Genomic DNA, 10,206 nt, shown 5'->3' with positions numbered 1-10,206 from the left:
GGAGATGCTATTTAAAGAAGTTGTTGACGACGTATGACGACGCACGACGAGGTATGATGAACAGATGGGTACCACTTACGCGCATTGTGTACGTTGTACTCAAGTGAACTAAAGACAACTAAAGTTATTTTATAGATATTATGAGGAAATGTATTTAAAGCGTGTGTTGCTAAAGGAAAACAAGAGGGCCATGATGGCCCAAAGTCGCTCACCTGTATATAGGCCCCCGGAGCGGGGCCAGTTTAAACCCCAGGGCTTTTATTTGAACAAACTTGGTTGACACCCATTAGAAGATGTTTCATGCTAAACATCTAAGGAGAGGTGTAGCTTATTGGGTTTTTTAAAAGAAGATTTTTAATGTATGTATGTGTATATATATTTATATATGTAATATATATGTATACATATTATGTGAATATATATATATATATATATATATATATATATATATATATATATAGAAATGAGAGAATATATACACACATACCACCACATCGATATGCCAGTCCAATTACGGCACAGCGCCTAGCAGAACAGTCATGAAAGCATAGCCACTGCTCATCCACCATCACAAAAATGATGGTTTTCAGAACAGCTTTATATACAGTCACAAACTGCACTACACATTGAAACAAGCTCAACAATCTCATATATAGAGTTTGTTCTCTGTTAACATATCTCACAAATCAACGATGACATTTTATTGTCTTCTTCACTGATTGGGACCAGAGAACTATATATCTATTTCCGAAAGTCAACTGGATCACGTTAGATCAAGTAGATCCGTAGGATACAATGAATTTAGACAGATAAAGTATATATAAAGGGAGATAATTAAATTCAATACAGTTATACTTTCCCCTGCGTGGGATCACTTAAGATACAAGTGTGCAGATAAATTGATAGAAATGAGAGAATATGAGCCGCGCCAAGCATAAACAGCCGTTATCGTATAATTAATTATTCTGCGAAATATGACGTCAAAATTAGTGATGACGTAGAAAGATGGCGGCGCCCGTATTTTTACATGACAGATTGTAAACACAACAAATATGGACACTTTCGAGGTAATGTTTTAGTTTAATCTTGTTTTTACATATAGGACACATTTATAAAGTGTTTAGGAATAAAAATCTCCATAATACAACTTGTTTTCGTTCGGATAATGAAAGAAAGTAACATTCATTTTTCATGAATTTTCAACATGTGTCATCAAGCACATGATCGTTAAAAGTGGCGCTTTAAGTTATTTAAATTAATTTAAACTAAATTGCCAACGGCTACAGGTTATAATCCCGTAGGCGTACAGATAATAAATCTGCAAACATACCGACAAGTATGAGCCATTCCCGACATCCCGTTGAAAAAATTATTTCTAAGATGGCTTTAAACTTAAAAGAAAAAGATAGATCCGTAACAACATATTTTATTGTGTTTATTAGATTAAAACTGTTATAATTTTATAGCTCCCATCACCTCACACCCCGTCCCTTAATGAATAAAACTTTAAAATTTAAAATTAAGCGGGCAAGAACTTTACTCGGTAATTTTTTTGCGTATCAAAATACTGATACTTTTTTAACGTCTGTAAAGCATGTTGACTGCATAAAGTGCATAGCCGAGTGGTTAGTGTTGTGGACTGTCGACCCGTTAGTCGTGGGTTCGATTCTAACTAACGCCACTCTTTTTTTTAATTACTTTTTTTTAAATTAAAGATAACTTCTTATAAATATTATTTAATGAGATTAAATATCTACATCTATTTTTATATTTTTTTTACAGGAGCTGGATGATCTTCTGTCAAGTTTCGGTTTGTCACATCAGTCAAACACGTGTAATTCTGTAGCCATCCGAAATGAAAGTGAAAATGAAGTTATAGAGGCACCAGATATATCCATTGAGTCACGTCTCAACATATATTTTACAGCTGGTTTTGTTTTGGATTCTGTTAATGCAGACAATCAAGGTTATACTGACACTTACCTAAATAGTGATGACCCGCAGAGTGGCATTGACAATCTGAAACATATTTATGACAGTGGCTGTAAATGTACTAAAAACTGATTCAGTATAATTATCCTTTCCTCTGATCGAAGCAAATATTCTTAATTTAAGGGAAATGACAAAAATGAGAAGGAAATGCTAATAATGGGCAATCTTAAAAAGATAAGCTCTGACATAAGATGTAAAGAAGATCGCAAACGCTCCCGTTATGAATGTTTTTTGATGGAGTTAAAGTGTACCGTGAAACCTTTCTGGTGGTCTTTGATATAAAAGACAGGCAACTGAGAAATATCAAACACCATATGGAAGAACACGGTGCTCAACCACGTGTTCACGGTCATACAGGAAGACGTGCTCCAAATGCATTTCCTCCAGACGTTATTAAAGATGCAGTTAAGTATATACTGAGTTACGCAAACGAGGAGGGATTGCCTCAGCCTGCAGCACTAAGGGGGAGGGATGATGAGGCCCCTATATATTTACCGTCATCTGATACAAAACATTCAGTGCACAGTGATTACGTTACACGCTGTACGGAAGTTGGAAAGCGGTATGTTGGTTTATCAACATTTAAAGATATATGGAATAATTGTGTCCCTCATATAAAAATAGCGTCGCCGAAAGAGGATGTGTGTAAAGCCTGTGAGGACTGTAAACAGGATATTAAGCTTGCCCAGAGTGAAAACGACAAGATAGATGCAACATTGAAATACCATCAACATGTGCTGCAAGCTAGAAAGGAACGTGATCTTTACGTGGAACTTGTAGAAAAATCAAAAGCAATGTTTGTAAACCGGGAACAACACAACCAGGCTGCCGGTGATAACTTTTCTACAAATGACGTACATTATACATTTGACTTCAGTCAGTATGTTAAGTTACCACACCATGCACAAGAAAAGGGACCCACATTTTTCATTCAGCCGAGAAAAGTGCAGGTAGGAGTTTCAATCTAACTATGCTAATTATTTATTTTTCATGTATGCATTGTAAACTTTTTTGTTTCTTTTACAATTACTATAAACGTGAAAATTACCTGTTAGTACCATAGTTAATATAAATTTTCTTTCCGTTTTCAAAATCTATACTTTGAATAATTTTTCTATGCAGTAAATGTGTACATGCTGTATCTTTCAGATATTTGGTTTCCGAGCCGATGGCTACAAACAGTACAACTATCTCATAGATGAGGACCAAACAATTGGTAATTAAAACAGTTTTTCGGCATTTCTGTAAAATTATAATAGAAAATTAAATAAAAAATTACTAAATAAATTATTATCCAGTATGTGCATGATAAGCATACTTTAAAGTTTTTTTTTGTAACTGCAATGCATGCAGTATTTTTTTTCAGTAACATTTCAAGTAAAACAGGATTGAATCTCATCGTGTCTTCTAAATTACAGCAAATTAGTTCAAATATCAAGTTTATGTAATTTTTGTTTTTGTTTTAGGACAAGATGGCACACTTGTACATGGACCAGACTCGGTCATCTCAATGCTAGACCATGCCTTCAACTCGTTCGGTACTGGAGAAAGTGATTGTGGGATTCACGCAGATAATTGTTTTGGTAGTTATTTTTCACATCTCAAGTATTCTTATTAGTTGTAACTGCCTCAGTTTGAACTGTGCCATAAAAATGCCGGTGTAAAATAGTTCCTTAAAACTAAACTTGTTACTGTTTAGTATTCTTTTTTTTTCTAAAATGTACATGTATTGAGATTTAATAAGAAGTAGTAATGATTGAAAAATAGTAGAGTTACTACAGGATATAACAATAACATAATGTAACTTTAGAGCTTTGCTTTTTTTAATTTAGCTTTATTTGATTTTCTCAATTCTTTAACATTATTGTATGTAATTAAATACATGAATTTAAATCTTTTCCACAGGTCAGAATAAGAATAGATACGTACTAGCCTACTTGTCATGGCGTACGATGATTGGATCACATAGAAATATCAAATACATGATGCAGTTACCAGGACATACAAGGTAGCTTTGATTTTTTAATTGTTCTATAAACGGTTAACAAGCAATTTCGTTTATTATTTAGAAAAGATATTATTTTCGCCGAAAAACATATACTATATTAAGCCTAAATGAGACGAGAACTTGATTTTAAAACATGTTTTCTTAATCTCTAATAATATGAAAAAGAAGGAAATGTAAAGCACGAGTTCAGACTGTAAAATCATGTATATAATATAGAATTGACCGGAAAAGGTTTAATTACCGTAAAATATTTCTACGTCATAAGCTAATTGATGGTGTCAGTAAAACATGCGAATGAATGACAAATACACTGCTGATCAAATCTTTATCCTCATTAATATTAATAAGTCAATGGTAAAATTCTCAGGAATTTGAGCTTTACCTCACCAATCATATTTGTTTCGCATTTAACTTTATATATTCAGGTGCTTGATCGACGCGGGATTTGGAACGAGAAAGAAGTTGTATCGGCGTTCAAATTGTGATACTCTCCAACACGTGACGGAAGTAGTACGTACTGAAGTCAGCACACAGTAATGTTCCCGTTACTTATGGTGAATGGATGTGGAAAGGCTGGAAGGTGTTCCTCGCAGACAGATTCAAAAAAGTGCCGAACATCTCAAAATATCACCACTTCCGTTTCACGTCACTCGAACCCGGTATAGTTTACATGAAGGTAGCTGCAGATGATACTAATGAAATACGATTTGTAATTTGTAAGACGAACTATCTACAAATGGATAGAAATGACCTTCCATCTGTCATACATCCTGCAGGATTAAGCCGGGAACGTCAGACGTACTTGTACCGTCACGTCAGACCACTTGTGAGACGCCCGTTCCAAGATGTTCTTTGCCCAGTTCCCCCGTCAAGCGATGGGCAGTGATTAGTTATACAAATTTCTATACACTAGTTCCTAAAGTATCAAGTGTCAAGGATATATTTAAGCTGGTGTATCTCATGATAAACTTACTATTCTGTGTACAGTGGTGGTTTTGAGTATTTACTGTTGTGCTTCTACGATCACAGCGTTTTCGTAGTAACTGATATTTGTGACCTATTATCATTAAAGTAACATTTTAATGTTATTTTTAGATAATGTTTTATTTAATAATTACAGAAATAGATAATTTTGGATGAGTGTACGTAATTTTTTTACTAAATTTATTGAACGAGTTGAATAAAATCATATTAAGTGAACCTTATAGCAAAATATTGTTTTATTCAACGACTTCAATAAATTTAGTATTGAATCTACACGAAAATAATATATTTTTTATTTAATAAATAATGATATTTTATTTATTGCATATATAATATAAAAACTATTAACTGTTGAAAATATCATTTGTCATTTTTCATTGACGCGCCTATAGTGTACGCTTACATTAGCGCGCTTTTACGCTATGTTTATATATAGCGCAAATGACGTCACGTCAAAATGTTATATAACACTAGTTTAATATCGTTTTTTATTTATAAAATAGCTTATTTATACTCCTGTGCCGCGGTTTATGTGATAAATTCAATTATATTACGCCACACTGTCTCTTTACGTAAGTAAATAAATACATTTTCGACGTTTTGAAATGATGTTATCAACGTTGACGTTAGTGGCGTTACTTGACGTCGGCTTTTTCAAAGCCGTTACGTTTAAGCTTTTTCGTGCAAATGTGAGTCGAATAAAGTATAGAAAGTTATACATTACAAGAAAATTTAAAAAATGCACTAACGCATGATGGAAAAAGCCGAAAATATCCAAAAATTACTATAACGGCTGTTTAACGGGTTTTATTTTCCCCTTGGGGGGATAAATTTAAAGATACAAGTGTGCAGAAAAATTGTTTAAAAATTTGGGGAAAATTATACACCTTTTACCACCACATCGATTCCGGGCCCTTTTTTTAGGGCACAGGGGCCTAGCAAAAACGTCATAAAACTACCCACTGTCACCCACCATCAAAAAAAATGAGGGGTTTTCGAACAGTTTAAATTTACAGCCCAACAAACTGCCTACACTTTGAAAAAAGCTCAATTCTCTTATAGATTTTGGGTTTTTTTTGTTCATTTTCTCAAAAAAATCAACGTAACTTTTTTATTGTTTTTTCCCCTGATTGGGCCGGGAAAAATATATTCTTTTTCCAAAAGTAACGGATCACGTTAATAAAAGTAGATCCGTAGGTACAATAAAATTTTAGACAGAAAAAAGTATATAAAAAGGGAGATAATTAAATTAAATTAAGTTTACTTTCCCCTGCGGGGGAAATCATTAAGATACAAGTTTTGCAGAAAAAATTGTTTAAAAATGAGAAATATACACACTTACCACCACTCGATTTCAGCCCCTTTACGGCACAGCCCCTAGCAAAACATTCATAAAAGCTGGCCACTGCTATCCCCCATCCCCAAAATTTGATGGTTTAAAGACAAAAAAATGTCATGTTGAATTTTTTTTGAGAAAATGTTAAACAGAGAACAACTTTATTGGGAAAAATTTGAGTTTTTGGTTTCGGGTTTTATTGCAGTTTGTCCCACTGTTATTTAAAGCTTTTCTGAAACCATTTTTTTTGTGAGGGGGAATGAGCAGTGGTTTTGCTTTTCATGACTTTTCTGCTGGCGTTTGTCCCGGGTTTTTGGCTGAAATTCATGTGGTGGTTTTGTGTGTATATATTCTCTCATTTCTATCAATTTATCTGCACACTTGTATCTTAAGTGATCCCACGCAGGGGAAAGTATAACTGTATTGAATTAATTATCTCCCTTTATTATATATATATATATATATATATATATATATATTATATATATAATATAGATACATACATATATATATATATATATATTTGCATTTATTGGTGTGTGTATATATATATAATATATATATATGTAATATATATATATATATATATATATATATATATATATATATATATATATATATTTATATATATATATATATATATATATTATATATATATATATATATATATTATATTATATATATATGTATATATTGCATTTATTGGTGTGTGTGTATATATATATATATATATATATATATATATATATATATTTCATATATACACACACCCCAGGGCTCTTATTTTGAACGAACATGGTAGACATCCATTAGAACATGTTTCATGCTAAATATCTTAGCTCTAGCTCTTTTGGTTCTTTAAAAGAAGATTTTTTAAGTTTTTACTATATACATATAGGGAAAACCAATGACTCCCAGGGTGGGGCTGATTTTAATTCTAGGAACAAAATTTGAACAACTTTTGTTTTGGACCTATAGATGATACCATAGACCAAATATCAAAGCTCTAGGCCATGTACTTTCAGACCAGAAGATTTTTCAAGTTTTCACTATATGTATATAATGAAAATCAATGACCCCCCGAGGGCGGGGCCAATTTTGACCCGAGGGCCATTATTTGAACAATCTTGGTAGAGGTCTACCACACAATGTTTCATGCCAAATATCTTACCTGTAGCCTTTGCCAATTCAGAGAAGAAGATTTTTTTATGTTTTACTATATACATATTAGAAAAACCTATGACCCCCCGGGGCGGGGCCAATTTTAACACTAGGGACAAAATTTGTACAACTTTGGTATTGGACATTCAGATGCTACCATAGACAAAATATCAAAGCTCTAGGCCATTTACTTTCAGACCAGAAGATTTTTCAAGTTTTCACTATATGTATGTAATAAAAATCAATGACCCCCCAGGGCGGGGCCAATTTTGACCCTAGGGCCATTATTTGAACAATCTTGATAGAGGTCTACTATACAATGTTTCATGCCAAATATCTAATCTGTAGCCTTTGCGAAATCAGAGAAGAAGATTTTTTTAGATTTTACTATATACATACAAGGAAAAACATATGACCCCCGGGGCGGGGCCAATTTTGACACTAGGGACAAAATTTGAACAACTCTGGTAGAGGACCCATAGATGATACCATATACCAAAAATCAAAGCTCTAGGCCATTTAGTTTCAGACCAGAAGATTTTTCAAGTTTTCACTATATGTATGTAATGAAAATCAATGACCCCCCAGGGCGGGGCCAATTTTGACCCTAGGGCCATTATTTGAACAATCTTGATAGAGGTCTACTACACAATGTTTCATGCCAAATATCTAATCTGTAGCCTTTGCCAAATCCATGAAGAAGATTTTTTTAGATTTACCTATAGACATATAAGCAAAAACCTATGACCCCCCGGGGCGGGGCCAATTTTGACACTAGGGACAAAATTTGAACAACTTTGGTAGAGGACCCATAGATGATACCATATACCAAAAATCAATGCTCTGGCCCATGTACTTTCAGACAAGAAGATTTTTTAATTTTGTGCTTTTTGAAATCCTTCTCTGGCCCTATGACCTACATGTACATATGCAACAGACCAGAACCATTTGAACAACTTTGAAAGGGGACCACCCAAGGATCATTTCTGTAAAGTTTTGTTGATGTGCAGTCATTGGTTTCAGAGGAGATGTTGTTTATGTTAAAAGTTGACGACGCACGACGCACGACGCACGACACACGACGCACGACGCACGACGACGGACAACGGACACAGGGCGATCACATTAGCTCACCCTGAGCATTGCTCAGGTGAGCTAAAAACAACATAATAAACTGCTTAAATTAATACCACGCCAAATTAAATTTGCAGGCCATTGAGTTTAATCACTTGCCCTTTTATTGGATTTATTGGGGGATATAATCATGTTGATAAACTGTCCTACTTATTAGACATATTGTTTGTTTACGACATAAAACAATATATGCATCTCAGACAAATTCAATGACAATGAATCTACAAATTGGTTTATTAAGGTAAAAGTACGTCGTGATAATATACAATAATTGTAGGGTGATTTCTTGAAAACCGTTGGATAATGAATATTCACCGAGTACACAGTCTCCTTACAATAACAATTATGACAGAAATAAAATCCTTCATTTGCTTAATTTCTTTTCTTCTTTTTTTTCTTTTTTTTCAAATTAGCGGACTGAAGACGAAAATGTTGTTTTTCTAGTTTTTGCTAATGTTTCCATTAAGAGCGTACCAATACAACCAATAACTAACAATTAAGTAAGTAAAAACGTAAAAACCGAAAATAAGTTATAACATTGATAATAAAAAAGGTAAATAGTGCAAACAACTTATGGATTAATCTTGGCACACATAATGTCATTTCCATTGAATTAGCTTAAAGACATTGATAGAAATCACAATACCGGTACAAAAGGTCAATTGATTCAAATTATCAGCAATGTTCTCTGTAACTACACACTATATAAGACCGATAATTAAATTACAGCCAAATGCACTTGAGGGCCAATTATCGGAGGGAAATTATATAGCTGTGGCTACTTATCAAGCTATTTACTTCGATAATCAGAAGAAACCGTCATAAAACATGGGCACTATAACTGACAAGGTCAATACGATTTAAAAGCGCATTAGGAAAAGTTAGACGTTCTATATTTAGATTTTTTTAATTTAATTTTGCAAAACTGTTTAAATCTTTTAAAAAGTCCAGGTGATAATGGATAACAATGGCAGTTATATGACAATGATGGAATTGATTGATTCCTATTCTGACCTTTTATTTGAATAACAATGAATTTAACAATAAACATAAATACGTGTCATTTTGTTAACACACAGTTTGTGGTAAAATATGGAGAGGTAATAATATGCTAATTTTAAAAAGAAAAAATAGCGTCATACTGTAGACCCTTTCAATTTTTTCAAAGTGTGTAATGTATCTTTACTTAATAAAACATTTTATTGAAATTGTCGCGAGAGCGAGCGACATTTTCAAAATTAATTTTGTCAAATAAATTACCTGTGCTCACCAACGGTCAAAACAAATTAAACGTTTCATGATTGGTTTTAATCAGCCTATTAGATGTAATAAGTAGAAATTGTAAGCATTTACGTCCAAAACATCGTAAACAACCGCCTACATTCAATTGTTATGAAAAGGCTTACTATTTTACCGTGCATTTAACAAACGACAATTAAAACAGTAGGAAGAGGATATTGAGTGACTGCAGGTTCAATATTGAATTTATTAAAATGAAGCGATTTCGTAACTATAATTCAACATTAGTAGAGCGGCACTATATAGAGCAGTTTCAGTTGTTCCAAATGTAAGACTTCAATAGATTTAACTT

The 10,206-nt window shown here is 33.2% G+C and overlaps 1 pseudogene; it reads left to right on the top strand.

Annotated features, from left to right (window-relative positions):
• The first annotated feature begins 2,107 nt into the window (after positions 1–2,107).
• Positions 2,108–5,440, top strand: LOC132743079 (uncharacterized; annotated as a pseudogene).
• The last annotated feature ends 4,766 nt before the right edge of the window (positions 5,441–10,206 follow it).

Source organism: Ruditapes philippinarum, unplaced genomic scaffold (assembly GCF_026571515.1).
Source record: "Ruditapes philippinarum isolate M1 unplaced genomic scaffold, ASM2657151v2 ctg976_1_1_1_1, whole genome shotgun sequence".
Classification (NCBI taxonomy): Eukaryota; Metazoa; Mollusca; class Bivalvia; order Venerida; family Veneridae; genus Ruditapes; species Ruditapes philippinarum.
This window is presented reverse-complemented; position numbering and strand designations above follow the sequence as displayed.